Source organism: Manacus candei, unplaced genomic scaffold (assembly GCF_025592945.1).
Source record: "Manacus candei isolate 608988 ecotype Guabito, Panama unplaced genomic scaffold, ASM2559294v1 h1tg000094l, whole genome shotgun sequence".
Taxonomy (NCBI): Eukaryota; Metazoa; Chordata; class Aves; order Passeriformes; family Pipridae; genus Manacus; species Manacus candei.
In genome coordinates this window covers 980790-996175 of record NW_026138142.1, presented here as the reverse complement: position 1 = coordinate 996175, position 15386 = coordinate 980790, and the positions used below count along the sequence as shown (strand labels likewise).

Here is a 15386-nt window from a genome sequence, read left to right as displayed (position 1 = left end):
CACAACTACTCCTGAATTGCACTCATTCTTTGAGACAAACAATGCAAAGCTGAGGAATACCAATATACCTCAGGCCCCTGAAAAGGAAGTACAAGTACAAATTGTCAAGTTGTGAAATTTTTTTAGTGTGGGTCACAGAAATAGAAGACAGTGAAAAATCAGAGGGGAGGGTAAAAGAACGGGTACAACTCTGTGATTCTGTGATTACAAGAGATAGTAACGTTGCTACAGAGAAGCAGAGAACCAGCCCCAGTTGGTATGAATCAGCATAATTTTGTAAAACCAATGGGAAAAAATAGGGCTAAAATGGAACTATGAATATTACTGAATAATCATCCTTTTCTTGTTACACATATGTCCTTTTTACACATTTCTCAGCGGTGGGAAAGAGAAAACCCATCCTTGAGAATGCAGAAAACAAAACTGCAGCATGAAAAAAAAGAAGGAGCATCCTGTTATACAACAGGTATGGGGCTAGAGGCTGAGGCATCTTTTGATGAAAGATACTGGGAAGATTATACCTGCTATGAGAAAAAATGACAAAAAATATAAATATCTGTACAAAAGAAATGCCACAATTCAGGCTTGGAGTCTTTGTCTCAGTTTGAACTCTATCTAACCTCTGTTTAAGTGACATAACTAAAGGTTTTGTCAGACTTTTCAGGAAGTCTGAAGTCTAAATCTTTCTCACATACTTACCTATGAAAATTACTTTTCAGATGTTTTCATCAAAACAGGAAGAAAGAGTGATGCAACAGAATGAGCACTGAAGGACTTGCTTCTATTTTTTGTCTGCCACTGCTTAGTTGGATGACCTGGAACAAATAACTTCATGCTTCTTTGCTTTAACTTCCACATCTGTAAAAAGAAGATAATGTCACTGAGCTCCTCTGCAAACAAACTTTTTTCCTTCTCTTATCAGGGAGTAGAAACAATGATGAAGGGAAACTCTTGGTAGATTTCTAGTAGAGTTCATTGGGGAAAAGCCAATTCAATGATGAGATTTCTGGAGTTTATGGGATTGTTTTCATTCTCAAAACTTTGCAAAACAGTCCAAAGTGGAAAAGAAATCAACCCAGGCTGGCTCAGACCCCAAGCCTGTGAAGTGTTCTGAGCACAATTGAGCAACACTGGGCAGAATGTTTAGCCAATTACCTCTCCACAGATTCCAAGGAATGTTTTATTGCAGCAAAAAGAAATTCTAGAATATGTAGCATCTCACTACCAGATCTTAAGAGTGAGAACTTCTGAACATGAAAAATAGATGGAATTTAGCCAGCAACACCTCAAAGACAAAACACAACTTTTCCACAGTTCTGGAGAGACTCTACAGAAGAGAAGTGTTAAGAAGTACATCAAAATAACAGTCTGGGCTGAAAAGTGAAGGAAAAAGTTGAAGGGAATTGAATAGAGCATGACAATACTACTCTCTGTATGCTCAGTACTGCAGTGTTTTGCTAAGACAAAACAAGTCTTAGCAGGGTCCTTAGATCTGTGAATTCTCCCAAGCACTGTCTGTCACACACACCTGGCTTCTTCCTCATATTCCTGCACATTGTAGGGTCACATCACATATGCTCATCATTCCTGCCCACAACTTCTTTCTTGCTTCATTAGCATGGGTTAATGTTAATATATTTAGCTGGTTGTTAGATCTTATCTGTGTCCTGTGGATGAGAAAAGGGAGAGGGCCTGTCAGTTATATGGTATTAGATTTGCTCTCATCTCTGTCTCACCTTGAAGAGCAGGACATTTGAGAGTTACAGATGCTCTGTTAATGTTTTTGTTATTTATTTATTTTATTTGTTTATTTATTATTTGATGTATGATCAGGGCACTCTCTCAATAAACAGCAAATGGGAACATTGCTGCAGTAGCACAACTGGTTAACAATGCAGTTTTAGAAGTATAAACGTTCCTTCCCATCCTTGTTTAAGCCCAAAAAAGAAACTCTGAGCCTGCTGAATTTGTTTTATTAAAACTGTCATCAGCCCAAGAGAACAGCACTAGTGCTAAAAGTTTTGTCATTCCAATGAGAAAATGTAAACCATTTGAAGCACAAGAGACTGATGAAAAAACTGATTCTGCATTCCAAAACTCACCTAATTATCATCTGGCTTTTCTAATTATCCTTCTTTCTAATTTCTTTGCCCTGAGTCCTAGCCTAAATTCTTCTTAGGTAAGTTATGCTACTCTTAACAAGTTCTAACTGGTCTGATTCACAGAAAGGTGCAAAACCTGTCATCAACCAAATTAGTTTTGATTTACCTGTGTGAAAAAAAAAAAAATCCGTTTCAGCTACAGGATGTAATGGCTTAAAAATCTGTCATCTGGTGGCTTCAGCAGCAGCATCTGTGGTTGCCCCAGAACTCTTGGCCATCAGGTATCTTCCAGGTATCTTAGGCAATCAGGCACTGTGCTCAAAGTTCACTATGCATCCATGCACTGTTAAACAGTTCACTGTGACTCTAAACCTTCCCACAATCCTTATTATCAATAAATCTGAGTACCTTAAGATGGTTTTTCATACATAATCTCTTGTATTCTTCTACTAAATGCTGAATTCCTGCCCTGCTGAATCAACTAGCTAAGGAAACTTAAGGAAATATCATTGGAAACTAAGCAATATTCCCTCTGTACAGCCTGGCAAAGCCTATAAATTCTGACACTCAGACTGAGGTGTCCCACGGAGATGTCTTCATGTGAACACAGATTCCTCCTAGAGTCGATTCAGAATTACTCAAGATCGTTGATGGGTTCAAAATGCACTCATATTTCCACTTAAGGTGGTCTGGACAGTTTGCTGTGCAGCCATGAGCAGGGGTCAGCTTGCCAACCACCAGTGCTTAGTGACAACTGTGGTGGACTGAGACATCAAAGACTTCCACGGGAGACTTCAGATAGAACAGGTTTTTGGGAGCCCTGCTGCTTCCTGGGGTAGGAGGCCAGGTAGAAAACTCCACATGCCTAAAGTGGCACTTGATGCCTGCGTTTATGTAACCAAATCCCACATTAGTTCTCTGCTGAGTGTAAGGAGAGCTTAGACATCTGGTTCACATGGAGACACCTACACGCTGAAACCCAAATTTAGGTGCCTTAATCTGCTGGCTGAATCCACCTCTTTACTTGGAGATTTCCTCAGCTGGCAGCTGCATTAGCATTATGTTTGAGGGGTTTTTTCTCATTTCCATTTCTAATCCACTCACGAGAACATTTATACTTTTGGCCTCTCAGATACCCTTGCAACAATTTACAACTGTAACTCTAGAGAAAAGATACTTTTGTTTCTTTTAAATTTATTGCCTGGTAATTTCACTCAGGGCACCTAAGTCTTGTGCTACAAGAAACACAGAATTCACTTTCTCTATGACAAGAGATTTTAAACTATTTAAGTGTATTTAAACACCCTTTTTTTTTTTTTTTTAGGGAAGCAATTCCTTACTTCCAATCAGTTCATTGCTTTTCTCTGTACCTTTCTTAGTGCTTTAGGGAGAATTTCACACAATATTCAAGATGTGCAAGCACTTGCAGTTTTACAAAGCATCCTGTCTTGTTCTTTATTCCTTATCTTAATGTACCTAACATCCTTTTGGCCTTTTCACCTACTCCAAAGCATGAGAGATTGATATTTTCAACAGACTAGCCATGATAGCTCCATGAATTCTTCCCCGAGTGCTCCCAATAAATTTAAGGGTATGAGGAATGATCTTGTTCTACAGGGTTTTCCTCGGTGCTGGACAACAGTCTCTCTCTTCTATTCAGACATCTATTTTTGCAAAGGTATTTAGAATATAATCCCTTTGATATCTTCATCTACTATCAAATTTGATATATATGGCCCAAGATTTCAAAAGTATTTGAGAAGAGAGAGCAGAACAGATAAACCCATACACATATTCAGAGTTGTCATTTGACCCTATTTTCTTTGGAAAACAGGCAAAAAACCACATTAAGTGATCTGTAGTAGGAAGGAAGAGGTCTGAGAGCAACCAGACAAATGTTCCGCTTCCTCAAACACTCCAAATAAACTCTGCAGCACTTACAAGGGTTTTTTAAAAACCATTCACAGCCATAATCACGTAGAAATTCTAGTAGGGGATGTGCAGACTGACTTCAGTCACGAGCTGAAGGCAAACAATTGTAACAGGAAACCACTGAAACAAATGCAAGTTTTCCCAGTTGGAGTTTCCCCCAGTCTTCTCTATCTCAGCTGATCAACAAGCTCTACACATCAGCTGGGGAAATTTGTACTGAACAATTTGGAGTTAGAAAAATAATATACATTAATTCTGTTTGGTTTGGGGGACATTTACATCCTTTTTCACAAAGGAAGTGAGTCAATCTAAGAAATGAGACAGCATTTAAACAATATCTTTTGCAGCTCAGTGTCCCTTTCTCTTGTGTCATTTCTGTGTCCGAGACACGCCAACAACAGAAGTGACATTTCAGTGCTCGAGTACATGTGGATCCCAGATTCTGACCACAACCCACACTGACAGAGGATTACTTTGGGTTATGACTTCTTGCCAGCACTTTTATATGAGTTCTTGTCCCTTGCTGTGAGCAGGTTGGTAGTGGGTCAATTAGTCAACACTAAGGAGTTATCACAGAGTTTATTAAGCAATTGGGCTGGACAGATTATCATTATCAGGAATTTTGAGAAGTGAAACATATATCAAAGATCTTACAGTAAATGACGCTAAAAAGTAGCGGTTTATTAATTCTGTTAATAAAATTATAATCCAAGCACCAGGGAAACTCTTTGTGATAAGAACTAAAAGACATTAAATACCTGGAATTACAAGGTAGGCAACAACTGGCCAAATTAGAAGGACTTCAAGGATAATGGTTCTGCAGAAAGCAGATAGCATATGAGCTGAGGTTGCTTTTACCTAAATGAGCTTAACACACACCTCCAGTCCTTGGGCTCAATTATTGTAAGAGAGATCAAAGCTATGTGTTAGCCATTATGAAACAGGAGTTATGAAAAGCTGTCTCATGAGGGTGCTGGCTGTGTGGCTATCTCACTTAACTGCACACCTTGCTTTCATCTTGATCCCTGCTACCTCCTTGTCATCTGCCTACTAACCCCTCTACAGGCTGTCACTCTTTTTTCTCTCACTGCAGCTCCTGATTACGGATTGCCTTTTTGCCCTCTGTGCTTTAATGCTGTACCTACAGCTTTTTGACAGGTTCTTTACTCTGCTGTATTTGTGTGTTATAAAGCATCTTGCCATAATCTCTGGATACCGGGGGCAATATCTGCCAAAGAATGGGCTTGGGTTGTGTCAACCCGGTTTAATTTCCACTTCCCTAAAATAAAATCTGCCATCTTCAAAGTGTCACTTGGCAGCTCAAGTTCTGTAATCTGGGTATTTACAAAGTAAGCTCCCAGTACAGACTATGCTGTTCAAATCTGACAATGAGTTTCTTCTTAAACCTCACCAGGGTTTATGAATCCAAACCCTTCAAGTTTTACCACTTTTTCTGGAGAAAGGACACCCGCCAAGTCAATCCCACATAAAGACAGACCTGTGGTATGGCAGGCACCCCACCATGCTGTGGTCTAGCAAGCCAGTGGATTGATCTTCAGGACAAGAGGCAATGGGCAGAAGCTGAAGCACAGGCAGTTCCACTTGAATATGAGGAAGAACTTCTTTGTTGTGCAGGTGACCACACACTGGAACAGATTGCCCAGAGAGGGTGTGGAGTCTCCCTCACTGGAGATACTCCAGAACTGTCTGGATGCAGTCCTCTGCCATGTGCTCTGGGATGACAGTGCGTAAGCAGGGAGGTTGGACCAGACAACCCACTGCGGTCCCTTCCAACCTGACTCATTCTGTGGTTCTGTGATCACTTACTGTGGATATCAAAGATCTGAGGTTTCAATGCTCCTCTCCACCTGTGAGGATGTGAATCTTGTCGCTATGGGAGCACATTAACTGCCAATCTCAGATTATTTCAGGGTTGTTGTGGTTGATTTCCCTCAGCTATATCGCCCTTCCAGCTCAAGAAACCAGCCCCCTACATTCCACAGAGCTACTTAAACTACAGGGTGAGGGAACCATGGCTGGTCAGCCCAGATATCCTGACAGCCTGACCTGCACTCCTTTTCTCCCCTTCCAGCCCCTGGACAAGCTCAGGGACTGGAGCATCTCTGTTATAAGGAGACTGTGGGAGCTGGGCCTGTTTAGTCTGAAGAAGACTACGAAGGATCTCATGAATGCATACAAATGTTTCAAAGGCAGGTGCCAAGAAGATGGTGCCAGACTCTTTTCAGTTGTGCTCAGCGACGGGATGAAAAGTAATGGCCATAAACTAAAACACAAGAAGTTTCACCTCAACATGAGGAAGAACTTAGTTACATTGAGGGTGTCAGAGCACTGGAACAGGCTGTTCAGGGTGGTCGTGGATTCTTCCTCTCTGGAGACATTCCAAACCCACCTGGATGCATTCCTGTGTCACCTGCTCCAAGTGACCCTGCCTTGGCAGGAGGGTTGGACTGGGTGATCTCTAGAGGTCCCTTCCAGCCCTAACGATTCTGTGATCCTCTACTTCCAGGGCCGCAAAATAAACACCTCCGTGAGGGGCTTTAAACTTCAGAGAGCGCTGAAAGGGACCGTGCAAGCTCCGTGGGACGAGCAGAGAGATGCACAGCAAATCTGAGGGGAGAGGGGGAGCGAAAGCCGCACATCCGCATCCCTCCATCCCTAACCCCCCACACCCCCCCCGCCCAGGTCGGCCAAAGGGAGCCGAGCAACAACCCCACAGCCCCTCCACCCTGCCCCTCAGGGCTCGCCATGTTCTCGGGCCGTCACGGCCCCGCCTGTCATGGCGGCGGCGGCGGAGGAGGAGGAAGAGGAGGAGAAAGGGGAGGAGCAGGAGGAGGAGGCGGCGGTCACATGGCGGCAGCGCCGCCGCCACAGCGGGCGCGGGGTGGGCGACGGGGCGATGCCGCCGCCTCGGTGAGTGCGGGGCTGGGGGGACAGGGGCCGTGGCGGCGGTGCGAGGGGAGGCAGCCCCGGCGGGGGAACTGGCGCCAGTGTGAGGGGCAGCTCTGGGGGGACGAGGGACGGGGCCGATGCGGTGCGAGGGGTAGCCCGGGGGCGATGAAGGACGGGGCAGCCCGGGGGGTGAGGGACGGGGGCAGGCTCGTTGACACGGTAGTGTTCGGTCGTAGGTCGGACTCGGCGATCTCAGAGGTCTTTTCCAACCTGGTTGGTTCTGTGATTCTGTTTTCCCGTTTGCCCTGAGGGACGCGGTTCCCGAGCCCCGGAGGCGGGTCAGGTTGGGGGCTACCCCTTTCTGGCACTCGTACGAACCGATAGCGGTGGCTGCCCAGGCGGGGTCCCCGGGTGATCCAGCTGCGTGCTGAGGGCTCTTGGTTTAACGGGAGACCGAGGGGCCGGAGCGGGTTGTGCTACATAGCATGGAAGATAACGTAATTACTGTTTTTTCAGTCTGTAAGTGCACGTGAAGGAGCAGCAGCAGCCCGCCTGCAGGTAGACTGAAACTGCAAATCTCAGCCCAAAATGTGAGGGTCGGCCCGTGTCAGTGTTGCTGGCGCTGCTCCGTTCATTGATTCGTTTGCAGGATGAGGTCAGGCACTGCTTTTCGGAGGGCTGGGTGACCCAGCGGTGTATTAAAGCTTTCTCATCTTTATGACCGGGAAATTTATTTTTAAATTGTTTCTCCTCTTTCCCCCCCCCCCGTATTTTTCAGTATATACTTCGCCACATTGAGGCTTCTCTTTTCCTCTTAGCAAATATGTGCTGTTCTTCGTGGCTGGTCTCCAGTCCTTCTAGTCAGTTCATTGTTGCCATGTGGTATTTTTCTTTTTTTTTTTTTTGTGTGCTGAAGCTTATAAGAAAGGCTGCAACAGAACAAACTGAAGCAAATTAGCTGTCTCCAAGTTACTTGCAAGGCAGAATAAAGGTTCCATGGTCCCTCGTTTGTGAGAAAGCAGATGGATCTGAGTAAGCGACCAAAAGCTCTGTGCCACGGGCAGTGGGGAGCTTAGCAGGTCGGAATTCTCTGCTGTGATGTGGCACTGGAATCAAACACTGTGTTCAGAAGTTGCCTGTCCAGACAGCTGCTTCATGTTCAATAGTCTCCTCATAGGTGTCAGCCTTAAAACTGGAGTTGAGAGTAATTAAAACACTGGTGGTGTCTGTTGCAGCATCTCTGCCAAACAGTATCTTGAGCTGTTTTCAATATCAGTTGCAGGGCAGCTGCAGTAGACCTTATAGAACTTTACTGTATAATTAGATGTAAAGTGCAGCCCCTACTCTTCCAAAGAAAAAAAAATCTCATGACCTGACTTTGTTGCAGCTCTGTAAACAATCAGTGCTTTATCCGTTTGGTCCCGTGGATTTGGAGCATTGCTTTCTGTTTGAAGGAATGGTGAAATCTCTCTCGGTGCCAGCAGAGCAATTGTGCAGGTGGGCAGGATCCTCAACATTACACCAGTATGCTGCCCTTTTTTCCCTGGAAAATGTATTGCAACGTAAGATCAAATCCCTTCTGTCCTTAAAAAAAGTATTCTGTAAGTGACATTAAATATTCTTGAATGCTTAGTGATCTAGAGTCTTCTTTTTTTTTTTTCTTTCATATGGATGTCATCTTAATAGGAAACTGTTCCCAGACGTCTCTGATTAGGTTAAGCTGATCCAAGTGCAGGCTGTGCCCAGGAAAGGATGGTACCAACCTCTCCCTGACAGTGTGTTTCTGCCCTGTAGAGAATCTTTAAATATGTGAAATAGTCCAGCTGGGATTCCTAGGCCTCATTTTAGAACAGCATAAATGTCCAGGTGGTTCCAGATAAGAGGCTTTTGATTAACAGGCAATTGGCCTCCCCCAGTATAACTGTGTCTGAAGAACTGCATGCCTTCTGCATAAGCTTTTCCTCATCTCTGGGTAAGATAAGCTCCTGCAGAGTTTTAGGAGCTCTTCTGCAGCAGGGAAGGAAAGAAATAACAGTGCAGCTCTAATGAGCCTTCCTCTCTCAGCCTCAGATGAGGACAGCAGCATGCTAAGTGGTGTATGTTCTGGTGTCAGAGAGTCTGACTGCAGATTTCAGGGCCTGTTGCCTGTCTTCTACTATCTAATCACATTTTCAAAGGATGGAAATCAATACTCCATTATGCATAGAAGTAACTCTGGATAGAGTTCCTGACAAGCTGCTTTGTGACAGTAGTTTATAAGAAAGGATCAATCTGATCATCATTTTCATAGTGATGTAAAATAACAGTAGGTGTGATTCAAGCATTTTAGGAGGCAGAAAGTCCTGAAACGGCAAAGAAAGGGAAATAAAGATGAGTTGATAGTATTTTGAAAATTTATCTGTACAAAATATGCTTCCCCATAATAAGTGATGAACCCCTCAAATTTTTAATGGTAGGTATAGGACATGTGTGTGGTGTGGGTCACATGGATGAGATGAGAAGCAGTTAGTAAAAGTGGGGATTTTGGGTTTTTCCAGTGAGAAAGAACAGCAAGCACACTGTGGGGTGAAAAGAACAGAGGGAGGATCGTTCTGCATTTACATTGCCTTGGAAGGTCCTGTAGAACAGTTGCAGGCTGAGCAGCTGTCAGGCTGAGTTTGGCACTGTGTTGATTACTGAAGCAGAGAGGTAAAGGAAGACTTCCAGCTGAAGGGAGAAGGTAAAACTTTCAAAAATTGCAGTCGTTCCTTTCTGTGACAGTTGTTTGTTGACTTCCTAAGCGGTTCCATCTGTCTGGGTAGGTGATACTGCAGTTACAGGTATCCCCAAAATCAAGTAATTTCCTTTAGTACCATTCATTTTGGACAAGATGTTGCAATACAACTATGTTGCTTACTGTTGGAGAGCAAAAGTGTGTTCATGCATTTCAAGGTCAGAAATTAATTTGTTTTTTCTTTCTCAAAAAATATTGCAGACGTGAAGTCTGTTTCAATCCCCATTAGAGTGTGGGAGGTAGATAAACTGTCTTCTTATCTAAAGTTTCTTTTCAAAACATATGGTGGCTTATGGAGATGAATAAATCTGCTGTTGCAGCTACTGTGTTAATGTATAAAGTACTGTCAGTACAAAGGCCTTGGCTGTTCAGCCATGAGTAAAAGCATTTGTTCAGCTCATTTTGTGTAAGTTAATAGTGTGCACCACATCCTTCAGCCGTGTTCTAGCATGTTTCTCATGTGAGTCAGCATTGTGTAATAATTAGTGTAAATACTCTGTTTGAAAACTCTGTAAAAACTAGAAATATACTGCAGCAAAAAAGGTGGAAAATTGAGAAGCTGATTGTACTGTTTCATTAAAAAATTGACGTCAAGTATATTTAATTTCAGATATTTTCTTGTATGAACTTCTGAACTTTTCCCATGAGATGATGCTAAATCTGTCGATTAAATGACTGATGGTGTTACCAAATTGTAGAGTACAGAGTGAAGTACTTGTAAGAGTGATGGGTTGTATCTCAGTCCTTTCTTGTGCAGTCTGGGGTTTTGGCAGCCAGATCCTTTGCATGTTTGAAACTGGAACCCAGTGCTCAGGGGTGAATAAGCTTTTCCATTGTTTACACTAATTAAGAGACCCTTGATACAGGGAACCTCAGGACTTGGTACTGCCTGCTCTGTGCTTTACAGTGTGAGCAAGAAGTAGGTGTGCAGGCCAAGGAGGAGTCCAGAGCCCACCACCCCACACTGCTCATGGGTCTTTGGTGTCTTTGCTGTCTCTGAGTTTTATTTGGAACAGGTGAGCTCTTGTGGTTTTCTCTCTCATGGCAGGGGTAGCATTGCAGGTTCTGCATTTCTGAGATTGAAGGTTTGCTGTGACTGGCAGGTTTTACCTTATCAACTCTGCTGTGGTGACTGTTCACAGTTGTGCTCCAACCTGGACAAAAATAACTTCTCTGCTGCACAAGAGGGAAGGAATATGTGCATGAAGAAATGCTGTAGAGAGGCTGATGGGAGGTAACTGCTTAACTTCTTGTCATTCCTAAGACTTCAACTACGAGGCACCGCACCATTTAAGAAGTTGAATTTTAAATTGACAAGTTAAGCTAATAAACTTGCAGAGGCATGCTGAGAGGGAGGCATCTCAGTACAGGGTTGCTATGTGCCAAACTGATTTAAGCAGATGCTTAATGAAAGTTAAGAGCATGTTCGTGGAGGTCTTTTTAGTTTATATAAAACCGTCTAAATGTTGCTTGGCTAAATGACACGGATTTTCTTGTGCAGACAAGGATTTAATTAGATGCCTTAAACCTTGGAGGTGCCCGTAATTAAAACAGAGATCCTTTTCCAGGAGGCACAAACTGTCCTGTCTTGATTCATAACCCATTATGAATCAATCTTTGTAGGCATTTTGACTATTTTGCTAGTTCCTTAAGTAACATCAAAACCAACCGATATCACTATCTCTGTTGATGCTTCTCATATTTGTTATTGAATATGTTTTCTAGAAATGTCTCTTTAGTCTTCTGTTTCCTGGACTGCCTTAATTTTGTCAGTTAGCATGGATGCCTTATCTCTGGTGTCAGCAGATGCTGAGACTCATCTCCTGTGAACCAAGACAAGGCCGAGTTCTGGATTGCACATTAACCTTCCGTGCTAGCAGTGTGTTGGGAAGCATGGCTCCCAGTGAAGTGGGAAAATGTATTTTTGATCTGCTATTCATTTTGTTGCAACATCCATGATTTCAACATCAAAATCCTGAGTATGTTTTCCCATTAGAAACATTGGCAATAGATCAGTAGAAGAAAAGTGACCAAGAGGGAAAGGAAAAGGAGTGGTCCACAACTCTTTCCTCAAAGGGATTTCTTTGGAGAAGGAGAGATTGAGTCTGTATGATCATGGAGAAGGAATGAAAGACAAAGAAAGGGAATTTTTGGCATAACTCGTTGAAGTTTTCCCTCCCTACACATAGTGAAAAATCTCTTTCTGCTAGTGGCTTATTCTAACCCAAAAATCAAAGTATTTGCCTTAATGCATCAGGTTTTATAGGGGAAAGCTGAGAAGACACTGAGTTGCCAAGAATCTCATCAAAATCTGTAGTAGAGCAAATAGTTCAACCAGAACAACCCGTGGGTCAATCTGATACCTGTACAGGTGTCCTGGTACAGTCAGGGAGTTGAAGAGAACATGTGGTAGGTTTATATCCTTAGGATTCTTCTCTTGTATTGATGGCTGGAGACATTAGTGAGAAAATGAAAGAAGTAGAGAGAAATTACTTTAAGCTTCTGGTCTGAAAATGGATCCAAAGTGAGAAGACTGCAGGGTTTTGGTCTATCTCAGACTTTCTTGCTGGGGAAAAATGAAAGTTCCAAGTGGTGTGGATACTGCAGGCTCTGTGCTAAAGCTTGGAGTGAGAAACTCCAAGTGACCTTTGTTTCTGGACATGAGAAATGCAACTGGACATTGAATCCAATTTAACTCAACTCCTGCTTTTAGTATTTTTTCACTTCTACTGTTTTTTTAGCGATAGCATCCACCGGAAAACCTCAGGCCATGATATATGGAGGAAATCTCTAAGACAGTACCATCTCTTAGTACTATCTCTAAGATAGTACCATTTCTACATGGAGAAATGTAACAGGGTTAAGAACTCTGAGTAGTTCAGAATGAGTTAAATATTTTCCTATCAGAGGCAGTTTGGAGATTTAAACTGTAACTGGTTTTAACCTCACCCCTAGTTCTGAGGTGATTTCATCTATTGTTTATTTTTTTAACAAATAATATCTCTGCATGTTAATATGCATTACTCAGGCTCCATAAAGGTGTTTGCTCCTGATCTAACAATGAAATTGCAAGGACATCTTAATGTATTTTTTTTAATTTCTGTCTGTTGGAAAGGAAAACCGTGCAGAAAAAAGAGAAATGAAGTAAACTGGTAGGATTTGTGGGGAGTAAGCTTGGTGGTCTAGGAATTCTGTAATCTGATGCTGCAGGGTAAATTGCAGCATAACCATTCTCATTCCAACGGTTTACAATTCTGTAGTACTAATAGTAACTTAATTGCAGTGGTTTTGCATTTAGTACCTGTTCAGGTAGAGTCTTTTGAAGTTTGTAGTGTGAGTTGGCAGATGTTTTTTGTGTATTTTTTTGTTTACAGCTGGTGATATCAGTACTGAGTTCTTACAGGTGGATGGTAGGTGTCTTCTGGGAGATGCTGCAGAACTTGTGCCAAGTGCAGTGTCCATGGTCAGTAGTCACAGGTTTAAAACTGAGATAGATTACCCCAGTTTTCACTACTCTCCCACTCACAAGTACTTGAAGTGAGGTCTGTTTTACTGCCAGATTTGCTGCCAGCTTTTTTGGCAGGAGGGCTGTACAAATGAAGTTTGGTTTTTGGTTTTGTTTTTGTGTGTGGCTGGTTTTTTTAATTTTTAAAAAAAAATTTTAATTTTATTTTTGGAATTGGAAAATTTATTTTCACTTTGCTTGTAAAAGGCTGGAAAAAAGCCCAAAACTCTTCTGGTGAAGATTTCTTAAGATGAATAGCAAACATACCTGGAAAACTTCAGTCAAAATATGGAAATCTTGTGAAGTTACTAGTGATTTGGAAAATGAGGAGTGAAGGAACTTATAGAAGTGACATTTTTATACAACTTAATGATAATTTTCTTTAGCATTTCTGTAGTCTAATCAATTGATATTATAATGCCACTCATTAATTTGCTTCTCTAATGAGTGGCAGAAAAATGACCAGGTGTATATTGCCAAACCTGTGGGTCCATACAGGTCATGCATCAGCTGGGAAAAAGTAAAAAGAATAAAAGAGAGATGAAAAATAATGCCAAACATATTAAAATGTATCGGTGCCTCTGGGGCAGTGTATGCAGCCAAATGAGAAATAACCATGCAGCGTTGGTGTCCTAAGACCCATCCAAAGTGGGCTGTTTCCATAGGGAAACCTGTGTCTGTCACCCCATTCCCAGCTGGGACTTGCAAACAACAAAGCGTTAAGTTCCCGGCTCAGCGGTTTATTGTTCGCTGGGAATGAAGACACCGACTGGCTGTGGCTGCTGCTGCAGTCACTGTGCTTTCCCCGGGTAACCTTGCACTGCTGCCTCAGTGCCGGCTCTTCTGGAAGAAGGTGAGGGTTCTACAGTTCAGCTCTTCCTGTAGAAGTGGGGCTGATCTAATTACTTTGCATGAATCTGCGTTTTTACTCTTATTTCGGTGAGCTTTGCGGACATAAAATGTGAGAGCAGCTAAGTGGATTTTAAACCTTTAGAAAAGGTATTAAGCAGCTTACTTGTCTGTAGTTGACCTTGTAAGCTCCCTTACATTCTGCATTTCTATATAGTGCTGAAGGGTTGTTAAACTAGTATTTATATGCATGGTTCTTTAATGTGAGAGGGATGCATTGAACAAGTTGTCAGTGTGGATTTTTTAACCTTGCTGTTTCCTAAGCTCTGTGGGAAGAAGGAGGGGCTGCATTATAAAATGCATTGCATCTTTCTTTGGAAACAGTACATTAAAATTCTGGCTTCCTTGAGAGCTGGTTTTACTGATGAAAAGAAAAAAAAAAATCTCACTGTTTGAATCAGAAGTATTTATTAGCAAGAGAAGAGGAAGAAGGTATTTTTAGGACTCCAGGAATGGCATGACATGTATTTGTGTGCCAGATGGCTTAAAGTAACATCCAGCCGAGCAGCCCCACGGAGCAGCGTTTGTCAGGGGGATAGGTAAGAAAATTCCTTTGCTTAGGACTGTGCTTTGGGAAACAAGTAGCTTTAAAGGATTTTGCTAAGCTCATGTTTCTAATCCAAGTGCACTTTGCTTTCTCTAAGCAGACTGGACTATTATGTTACTTTTCTTGATGCAATGTTGTACCACAGTGGGTTGTAACTAAACCTGGGTGTTCTTTTCAGTTGTTTGTTAACATGAGCTACTAATTTACAAAACTTTTTGTTTCCAAAACTTGTAACTGCTTTTTCCATTAAAAGTGTGTCCTTCAATCAAAACCCTTGTGAAATACCCTCGCTCCTTGGAGAGGAGGAATATGTGGGGAGAAGGGTATCCTTTATCAATAAGGAAAAAACCAGTATGTTTTATTGTTGACAAAGAAGTGAAAGATGTTACTGCAGAAGATACTTTAAGATTTCCTTAAGGGTGCTTTTGAAATGGAAATGGGTAAAGAAGAAACTTCACATTTTTATTATGAAAAAGCCAAAGTGTTTGGAGCCTGCTATGGCAGCCTGCTAAGTAAATCTTTTTTATTGGAGTTGAGAAATTCCAAAAAGCTTGATAAGCAAAGTTATGTTCCTAGAGGAGGCGTTTCAATATATAGTTCACAGATTTGAAAACGATGCTATGCAATATTTAGACATCTCTGGTTAAAGTCCAAAAACTGAAATACAAATGAGTATATGAATGAGTCATTTGACACTGGAAAAATAGT

At 42.2% G+C, this 15386-nt stretch overlaps 1 protein-coding gene across 2 annotated transcripts in view; it reads left to right on the top strand.

Annotated features, from left to right (window-relative positions):
- Positions 1 to 6892: 6892 nt before the first annotated feature.
- Positions 6893 to 15386, top strand: part of GALNT11 (polypeptide N-acetylgalactosaminyltransferase 11) — a 47020-nt gene continuing 38526 nt past the window's right edge. The window contains exon 1 of one of the 2 annotated variants that reach the window (XM_051768288.1): positions 6893 to 6965. The gene's annotated coding sequence lies outside the window, so the exon portion shown is untranslated. Of the gene's footprint in view, positions 6966 to 13901; positions 14076 to 15386 lie in introns of those variants that run through there. The other variant, XM_051768286.1, reaches the window with a different exon arrangement.